The 10380-nt window shown below is 36.8% G+C and overlaps 1 pseudogene; it reads left to right on the top strand.

Moving 5' to 3' along the window:
• The first annotated feature begins 8388 nt into the window (after positions 1–8388).
• LOC133091748 (ATP synthase subunit O, mitochondrial-like) lies at positions 8389–10380 on the top strand (annotated as a pseudogene).

Genomic DNA, 10380 nt, shown 5'->3' with positions numbered 1-10380 from the left:
TTGAATAATTATGATACAAATACATACCACTAAAGTATTGTTTGTAACTATTGTAATAAAGTCACAATAATTGGTTTCAGTCTGTAGTTGAGACTTTTCTTCCTTTTATAGCTTATTTTTATAATTAATAGATGCCCATCCTGTGTCAGTTACTGTTTTCACAGAAAATAATACTTATAAAAAATTATCTCAGGGAGAGGTACAGCAGAGGCTTCAGAAATATTAGGTATTGTTCTATTTCTTAAGCTACTGATGAGTACACAGCTGTTTTATTATACTATATTCTTTATATATTTTTATGTATTCCTTGTGCATATGAATATGTATAATATTATGCATGTAAATATAATAAATAAATTTTAAAAGAAAGAATAGCAAAATCTAAAGTAATATTCAAAGGTAGCTATAATACTGTTAATCACAACTCAGGTTTGAAATCTAGCTAAGTCAATAGTCAGTTTAAAGGCTGGGTAAAACAGTAGAACTGAAGAACCATGAGCTAGAAAACACCTCAAGAAAGCCTCTGGTGCAGACTTTTGCATTTATTTGCTCTGACAGATTAAAAACTTAAGAGTCAAGACAGACACTTAGCCAAGGGTGTGTGTGTATAGGTATGTATGTAGATATGCATGTACACTAAGTGTCAGTAGGGGAATTAAGAATTGCTGTCTATCTAAGGTCACACAGCAATTCAGTAGCAAAACTAAAACCCTAGTGTCTAGAATCATTTTGTATTCTGCTAGACCATCTTATGAATCATCTGCCTGATCTCTGTTTCCCCCTTGGCAGCCATACAGTTGGGAGCGATAGGTACAATATTTCTATTGGTCAAGCTTACCAGAGAAGTATCTAAGATAGTTACTTCATAAAACAGAATAAGTAAAAATTTTGACAATTAGTTGCTGGAGTTATACTTCAGGTATTCATTCTCTTCTTCCAAGAAACAGTGTGCTATTAGTAAGTTCTAAATGTTAAAAATTTCCTCTGGCTTTAAATGTATTGATATATGAGATTACCAAAAAAACGACATAAGTATAAACTCTGTTTCTTGCACTTACTATGGTAATGCTATCAAAAAAAAGGGCAATTTAAAATCTGTAACTGTTGAAAATTTCTGTGGCTCTGTTGGACAAAGCTATGGGAAAACCGTATTTGTGCAGTGCTGGTAGGAGTGTAAATTGGCACAACCCCCATGGAGGACAATTATGCAAAGCTACTAAAATTACAAAGGCACATCATCTCTTATTTAACAGTCTCACTACTGGATATACCTGTGTATGTGTGAAATAATTATGTAAGAATATTTATTGCAGTATTCTTCATAATAAATGGAAACAATTCAAATGTCCATCAGTGGAAGACAGGTAAATGAAATATGACAGACCCACTTAGTGGAATAGTATGCAACTGTAAAACAAAACAAACAAAAAAACCCAAGGATGATCTCTATCCTTGAATGAAAAAAGATACAGCCCTGTGTAGATACCAGTTTCCAGGCAGTCTGCTAAAATTATATTTGAGTATCATGTACCTTATCCTATTCTAGTAAATCACATTATACATCCAGATTTTCTATAACATTCCAATGACATGTAACAAAATCTAAAGGATTTTCTCATATAAAGATCATAATTCCTGGCCCACTTTAGACCTGGGATTCACAAACCATCTGTAGTGAAGAATCATTTTTTAAAAATTACCTATATGTAGCACCAAATATAAATCTGCAGTACCAAAATATAAATCTGCAGTACCAATCTAAACTGCCAAAACAATACTTGTAAAATACAGTAAAGATCAATTATTCAAAATGAAAACATTTTTAAAAATACTCAAGAACATATAAAATACAAGCTCAAATTTTTAATTTTTTACATTCAGTTTTATTATTAGATTCAAGTGTGTTCTGTCAATTGCTGTAAGAACTTCTAAACGCGTACTCTCAATTTCTATACTTGTAGAACATTAATAATTCATGGAGTGGCCTCAGTCCATGGACTACACTAAATAGAATTGCTCTAGAACCTTCTCTATCCTCACTATGGAATGGTGTCTTCTAAAGTTTAATGGAATAAACCTGATTGCCTGTGTGGACTTGTCATTTTCTATGGCAACCGGTAGAGCCATACTCAGAATGCTGTGCCCTCCACACAGTGAGAGCTAGTTACTCATCTCCCTTTGTCACTAGCACATATTTTAAAGTCAGTTGAGAATCTTTTGTTGTTGTTGTTCCCATTTGGGACCTCAAGCATAGTGTATCCTTAGCCAGAAGTGTTAGATGGATAGACAGTCCTCAACTGAGCAATACTCAGTAAGTTCTGGTTCTGTGAATTTTGTCTGCTTTACCTGTGTAGGTCAGAGTTGAGCAACTCAAGGCCAGGAAAGGCTCTGAACTCAAGTTCAAACAAACAGTTTGTTCAGGCAATGATATGTGACAAACCCTAGGAAAGCTCTCAGAAGAACCATCAGATGTTGGGAGGCATTTCTGGAGTAAGACGCTGTTAAAAAGTGCCAAAGAGAGCAAATGCTGCCAAAGAGTTATGGCAAGTAGACTCTGGTCGTTAGGTGTATACCCAGTGGTCTAGATGTGGGGAGGGGTGTTAGGAGGTAACAACAAAGCTTAAGCTCTCAGAATGAATACAGGGTGACCGGTCAGGTCATCAAGTCAACTGCCAAGTGAAATGGTACAGGATAGACAAGTTGCTATAACTAATTCTCTTTGATAAGCTCCTTTCCCCGGCTTCACGTTTCCACTATGAGTGCCTTCCACCAGAATAATAACAATTTCTCTCCCAACCTGTTGTTCACTCCTCCCCAGAAGTGACTTAATCCATTTGGTGCTCTAGAGAAAAGAAAATGAATGAGCCTATTCTCATTTCATCTTTTGAAGTCAGCCTGCCTGCAAGGAGGATGCAATTCTGATTTCCTCCCTTGTGCATGCTGTAAGGGGCAAGCTGGATTTGTCCAGCTTGCACTGATAGAATGAGGAAGTTTGTGTATTTAGAGAGTGACGGCAACCCCATTTGGCCAGACAGCTGAGCACATTTTCCAATTTAGATTCATTAGGCAATAAAGCTGACTATTTTTTTTAACCTCCGTATCTCTGATATGTGTCTTTCAATGAATTCCAACCTTTGGACAGGAGAAAGCAGATATTTATTTATCTTAAGCATCAAACATGAATAGTTTTCTGTTTAAATACTTTACTATTACTATTGTTACTATTACTTTGTTACTATTGTTTCCTGTTAACAGGTTTATTCATTGTTCAACAGAATGAAAACTTACCTAACTTACAGTGAGAGAAAGCTGATGCCCATGGGTTTCACTAGTTTTATCATTACCCATATGCAGCTGGACTTATAATCGTAGACTAGCCTACTGAAGATTCAGTGATTCCTCAATCTAAGAAAGATATGTATAGCTGGGGTGCTGACCTACATAATGTAGTAGATGTTTTAAACTAGTGGTCAGCATCTCGTCCTGTATCTCTCATAAACAAAATACATAGGTCCAATAACTGAGAGTTGAAAGATAAAGTATCTCCTTTCACTATTATACCTAACAAGCACCTTCAAAATGTATACCTTCTGTCCAATTCCACTGAAAAGAGCTCTTAGTATCCAAGGGAGGAATGTTTACACCAGGAACACACAATGGTCTCATTAAATTAGAATCTGAGGCTGCCACCTAGTTATCTGGCTTTCCAGATGCCAAGTGGTTGAACCAGGAAAAGGTACTGGACACATGGACTGATTCTATTAATTGTGAGGAAATGGGTTGCTGCTGCAACGGAGATGACACAGATAGCTCCAAGGTGAGCCCTGAAGGAGTCTCTTAGTGCCTCTAAATGAGTGGCAGAGCACAGCAGCCATAGGCATGTCCATTAGGGCTCAGCTCTCTCAGAAGCAGAGATTAGAACACTTTGGAAGATATTCTCAGTGGGTCTCCTACATTTCCACACATCTTGCAAGCAAGAGTCTAACTGCTCTTTGTTCAGGACTATATTCTCCAGGTTATCTGTACAGTGAACAACCCTGGAAAATAGAGATAGTACCTGCCACCAGAGCAAAGGGTAGATTTACCTACAGCCTTGGAAAATATAGTGTCTCCTTCTGCCCATTATAAAAGATTAGAGTTCCCTAAGCTGAAAGTTCTTCTCCTGTAACACAATCCTACTGTGTGTGCAGCATTCATCTGGACCTATACATGCTGCTTCCATGGGACTTGGGGACAAGTAGAACCATTCAGACATACTGATGGCCACACTACGAATAATAAAGTTCTTTGTCACTGAATCACAAGTCTCGTGTTCTGCCAGCATCCGTAACTGTGGCAGGCTAACTTTAAAGTTTTCAAGTACAGTAAAATCTCAAATCCTTCATAGTTCTTGACAGATTATTCCACTGCATAAGGAGCCCCAATCATTTGAGACACTGACTGAAGGCAACTGACATGGAATGGGTGGTACAAGAAATAAATGATAAATTCTAACCACCACCTTATGACCAGTTGAAATGAGGGTTCTACCACCTATTTAACTTCTGTCATGGAAGTTTTATGTGTTAAATTCTGTGACAAACATTTAAAAGTACCTTTAAAACTTCAGTACTTATTCATATATGAAATAAAATAATAATACCAAGCATTTACTGGGTAACAGGTACAGTGCTAAGTTGTTTATATCTATCAATTAATAGATTCCTCCCAACAAATGTATGAAGTGGATGATAATCTGCTTATTTTGCAAATGAAGAAGTTGAGACTCAGAGGGCCAGGTAACTTTACCATAGTTAATTTTCTTCAGGTCTTTAACAGTAGTCCTCTCAGTGAGGTACTCCTTAAATATCCTATCTGAAATTTTAACTTCCTTCTCTATAAAGATATGTCTCCCTTCTCCACTTTATCATTTCGTTTTAGCACTTCTCACTAACATTGTATAATTTTACTTATGTTTTCATTGTATCTCACACTAGAATGTGAGCTCCATGAAGGCCAGGGTTTTGGGGGTGTCTTTGTTTTGTTTTTCCTGTTTTGTTCTCTGCTGTATCCCCAAGGCCTAAAACAGTGGCACATGGTAGACACTCAACATATTTGTTGGCTACATTCATAAATGGATGAAAAAACGAACAGCAAAGTCTAAATTAAAACACTGTGCTAGGGACTTCCCTGGTGGCGCAGTGGTTAAGAATCCACCTGCCAATGCAGGGGACACAGGTTCGAGCCCTGGTCCGGGAAGATCCCACATGCCACGGAGCAACTAAGCCCGTGCGCCACAACTACCGAGCCTGTGCTCTACAGCCCACGAGCCACAACTACTGAGCCCGCGTGCTGCAACTACTGAAGCCCGCACTCCTAGAGCCCGTGCTCCACAACAAGAGAAGCCACCGCAATGAGAAGCCCGCGCACCGCAACGAAGAGTAGCCCCCACTCACTGCAACTAGAGAAAGCCCGCGCGCAGCAACGAAGACCCAACACAGCCAAAAATTAATTTAAAAATAAATAAATAAAACACTGTGCTAACTCCAAAAACCTAATTACTAAACCGTTATCTAACATTGCCTCTCATATACACGTTTATCTTCACCCACTTCTTTCTCAGATCTAAATAATATATTTTTTCTATTTTTAAAAAACTCTTTTGAAAGTAAAATGGAAAATGGCTTACTGGTGGGTTAAAGGGACAAGAGTTGGAAGAAGGAAGACCTGTCAGAAGGCTACTGCAAAGTCCCAGAAAGAGATAACAATGGTTGCTTGGACAAGGGTGGCAGTAGTGGAAGTGATAAGAAATGAACTCATTCAGGGCATTATGGAGACAGAACCAAAAGAGCCAACTGCAGAATAAGGCTGGAGGGAAAGAAAGGAATCAATGATAGTTCCCGGTCATGGCCAAGGAAATTACGTTAATGAGATTAGAAATTAGAAAGAACATTTGTTCTTCAGGCCATAGAAGACCCAAACCAAGGCATGCAGCTTGGTTAGCAGAGTGAAGGTATACTTCAGCCCCACCTCCCCCCCTGGCTTGGTGTCCTAGTTCACAGCCTTACACTATGGCCTTGCTCCTGCGTTTTGGGCTTGAACAACTTGGTTAATGATGGTGTCAGGTATGAGATGGGGAATTCACTATCACACCCAATTTCCCAGTTTTCCTTGTCAAATAATAAGGGAGAGTCATGTCAAGTATGAAGGATGAAAGTACTATAGTTCAACAGTTCCCAAAATGTCCTTCAAGTCATATAGTATATTTTGGCCATCTGATGTTTAGTTAACTTTACATCAGTATGTCAGAAATGTGAAAGCAAGGATTTAAAACCTGGTGTATTTTCATTTATACACTAGGCAATCAATCATTTGTTAATTAATAGCAATATTTATATAGTATTAAATCTGAGGCAGTTTACTAAAATCAGCACATAAGCAACACTCATATAGTTTTGAAATACAAGGTCATTTAGGTTACACTGAAATGCCTTAAACACTAAATTACTTAAACTTTTACTGTATAATTCACTGGGAATTTTATGTAAATTATGTGGATGATCTGTCCCAGAGCCTACGTCAGGTAAATCTCACCTAAAATTTATCATACTCTGGCTGTGTTAAAATTTTAATCACTTTTTAAAACATAGGGCCCAAAACATCACATTGTATCTCTACAGCACTCACATGCAAAACTTAACATGCTGACTGGGGCTGAAACAATAAAGAAAAGGCCAACAGGTATTTGGCAACCTGGGTAAACTTTGGCAACATAAAATGACAGTCCCCTTAGCTCATTCTAACGTGCAGCATCACCAGAATCAGGGTAGTGGGGGGTTAGATCACTCTTCTTATATGTATCCAAGATATATCCTAGGAGTTTCAGGCCCAGAATTATTCATTTAAAAATACATAATCAGAGAACTTGAGGTTTCACCTTGGAGAGGTAGAGAACTGGAAAAAAGCACTGTGCTCACCCTTAGAAAAAAAAAGCTGGACACATTGTAAGTTAACAATTTTTCCTGAACCCATCAGAAAACTGAGGTCATAGTGTAAACAACTAACAGAAAATCTGAAGAGACAGGCATAAGGACAAACAGGACCTGAGCATTTGCTTACTTGGGCCAAATGCTCACAAATGCCATACAAGCTAATAAGAAGAAACAGCCAGTAATTTTTAACTAATCAGATAGGCTAAGCATAGACTAGAATAAGACTGTGATGCCCCTGGGAACCAGATTTAGGGGCTTTTGTGCCTTCCTGTAAGCTTTCTCTCCAGGAATCCCACAAGATGCTCATAGGATAAATCAAGGTGAATCCTGAAAAAGCTTCCCCCATGATGCTGGCTAGATACTGGGAAGAACAGCCACCACTGAAACTCTGCCCAGACCCATGTCCTCTATATCTCCTAAGGAATACAAGTCTAATCTGCAGAGGGAAGGGAAACAAAATTGTTGCCTGAGGCAACTGGTGGAAACCCACTGAAACTGGAGGAGAATAAAAAGGAAAGAAAGTTCTACCGCTGGGAGAACTAGCCCCAATATTACATCTGAAAAAGGGGCAGGAACACTTCTGAATGAATATGATATAGTCAGAAACTTGGATCTATATAAAGACATGTAGAGTGTTGAAAGTAAATGAGGATAACAAAAATATCTTTGTTTTTAATTGCTGTAAAAGATAATTAACTATGTAAAGCAAAAAAGCTGTAACAATATATTGTGTTTACAGCATATAAGGGAAGAACTGGGAATACACTGGTATAAGATTAATATACAGATGTTAAGTGGTATAATATTGTTTGAAGGTTGACTCAGATTATTTTTAAATATTACTGTAAATTCCAGAGCAACCACTAAAAATGTTCTTAAATGACATGTAAATATTAAGTCAACAGAGGAGATAAAATGGAATCATAAAAAAATGTACAATTAAACCTAGAGAAGTCAGCAAAAAAAAATTGGAACAGAAAACATCTAGCCTTAAGATTAAAGATTTTAATCCAACCACATTAATAATCATTTTAAATGTGAATTGCCTAACACACCAGTAAAAAAAAAAAAAAAATTATTGGATTGGATAAAAAAAAACCTAACCATACACTATCCACAATAAATTCACTTTATATATAAAGATACAGATAGGTTTAAAACAAAAGGATACATATCATGAAAACACTAAAAGAAAGCTGGAGTAGATATATTAACTTCATAAAAAATAAACTACACAACAAGGAATATTATATTATCAGACCAAACAGTGATGTGACATAAAGTGGTCAATTATCCAGGATGACATAATAATCCTATATGTGTATACATCTACACTTTAAAATATGTGACGTAAAAACTAAAAACTGATAGGAATGAAAAGACAGACATATTCACAATTATAGCTGGAGATATCAAGATGCCTCTCTTAGTCACTGATAGAACAAGTAGGAGGAAAATCAGTAGAAATATAGATGACCTGGGCAACACTAAAAGTCAACTCGACTTAGTTGGTATTTATAAAACACTCTACACCCAACAACAGCAGAATATAGATTCTTCCCAAGGTCAAACAGAACATTCACAAAACAGACCATACTCAACCCTAAGACAAACCTTGACAAGTATAAAATAGAAATCATACAAAGACAGTATGTCTTAAACCATAACAGAATTAAACTAGATATCTGAAAAAAATCCTGAAATATTTGGAAATTAAACAACACACTTCTAAGTAAGCCATGAGTCAGAGGAAGTCCCAAGGGAAATTTTAAAATATGTTAAACTAAATAAAAATGAAAATGTATCAAAATTTGTGGGATGCAGCTAAAGCAGTGCTTCGAGGGAAATTTATAGAATTAAATATTCATATTAGAAAAGAAGATCTGAAATCAGTAAACTATATTTGAATAAAGAAATTAGAGAGCAAGAATAACAAATCCAAAGCAAGAAGGAGGAAGGGCATAATAAAGATTAGAGCAGAAATAAATAAAATTTAAACAGAAAAATAACAGGAAAAAAAATCAATAAAGCCAAAATCTGTTTCTTTGAAAACATCAATAAAATTGATCAACCTCTAGCCTGGCTGAAGAAGACACAAGTTACCAATATTAGGAACAAAGGAGGGGATATCACTACTTATCTCACAGACATTAAGATAATAATAATAAAAAATTATATGGCCATGTATTTGACACAATTACACAAAACTTAGATGTAATACACTAATCTCTTAAAAGGTGCAAAATACCAAAACTCACCTAAGAAACAGATAACATAAATATTTCTATATTGATTAAAGATATTGAATTTGTAGGTTAAAACCTTCTCCCCCCCCGCCCCCCAAAAAAAGAAAACTCCTGCCCCAGATGGTTTTACTGAAAAAATTCTGAAAATTCTGAAAAATTTACTGTAAAATACAGAACATTCAAAGAAGAAATAATACCAATTCTACCTAATCTTTGTCAGAAAGGAGAATAATACTGAATACTTCCCAACTGATTCTACGAGGCCAAATTATACTAATGTTAAAACCAACGACATTACAAGAAACACTTATAGCCCAATATTCCTCATGAACACAGATGCAAAAATCCTCAACAAAATAGTAGCTAATTGAACACAGCAATATATTGAAAGGATAATACATAACACACAAGTGAAGTTCACCCCAGAAATTCAAGGATGGTTCAACATTTGAAAATCAATCAATGTAATTCACTGTATTAACAAACTAAATTTTAAAAGAAAGATCTCTGACCTACAGCCACCGAGAAGAAGACGGCCACCCCAGCAGTGTCTGGGCTCTCCCTGCAGGTGCGATGCTTCAGCACATCTGTGGTCAGGCCATTTGCCAAGCTTGTGATGAGGCCACCTGTTCAGATATATGGTATCAAAGTTCACTATGCCACTGCTCTTTATTCTGCTGCATTTAAACAGGATAAACTGAAGCAAGTAGAAAAGGAATAGCACAAATCTTGAAGGAACCCAAAACGGCTGCTTCTATTATGAATCCCTATGCAAAGCGTTCCATTAAAGTGAAAAGCCTAAATGACATGACAACAAAAGAGAGGTTTTCTCCCCTCATGTCCAACCTGCTCAATTTGCTTGCTGAAAATGGTCACTTGAACAATATCGCTGGAGTCATTTCTGCCTTTTCTACAATGAGTGTCCACCGTGGAGAAGCACCTTGCACAGTTACCACTGCAACTTCTTTAGATGAAGCCACTCTTACTGAATTAAAAACGGTCCTGAAGAGTTTCCTAAGTAAAAGCCAAGTATTGAAATTGGAGGTTAAGACTGATGCATCAATCATGGGTGAAATGATTGTCCGTATTGGAGAGAAATATGTTGAATGTCTGCAAAACCCAAGATTCAGAAGCTGAGCAGAGCAATGCGGGAGAGTTTCTAA

The sequence above is a fragment of the Eubalaena glacialis genome, chromosome 5 (genome assembly GCF_028564815.1).
Source record: "Eubalaena glacialis isolate mEubGla1 chromosome 5, mEubGla1.1.hap2.+ XY, whole genome shotgun sequence".
In the NCBI taxonomy this organism is placed as follows: Eukaryota; Metazoa; Chordata; class Mammalia; order Artiodactyla; family Balaenidae; genus Eubalaena; species Eubalaena glacialis.
The sequence above is the reverse complement of the archived record's forward strand: the minus strand, read 5'-3'. Positions and strand labels throughout refer to the sequence as shown.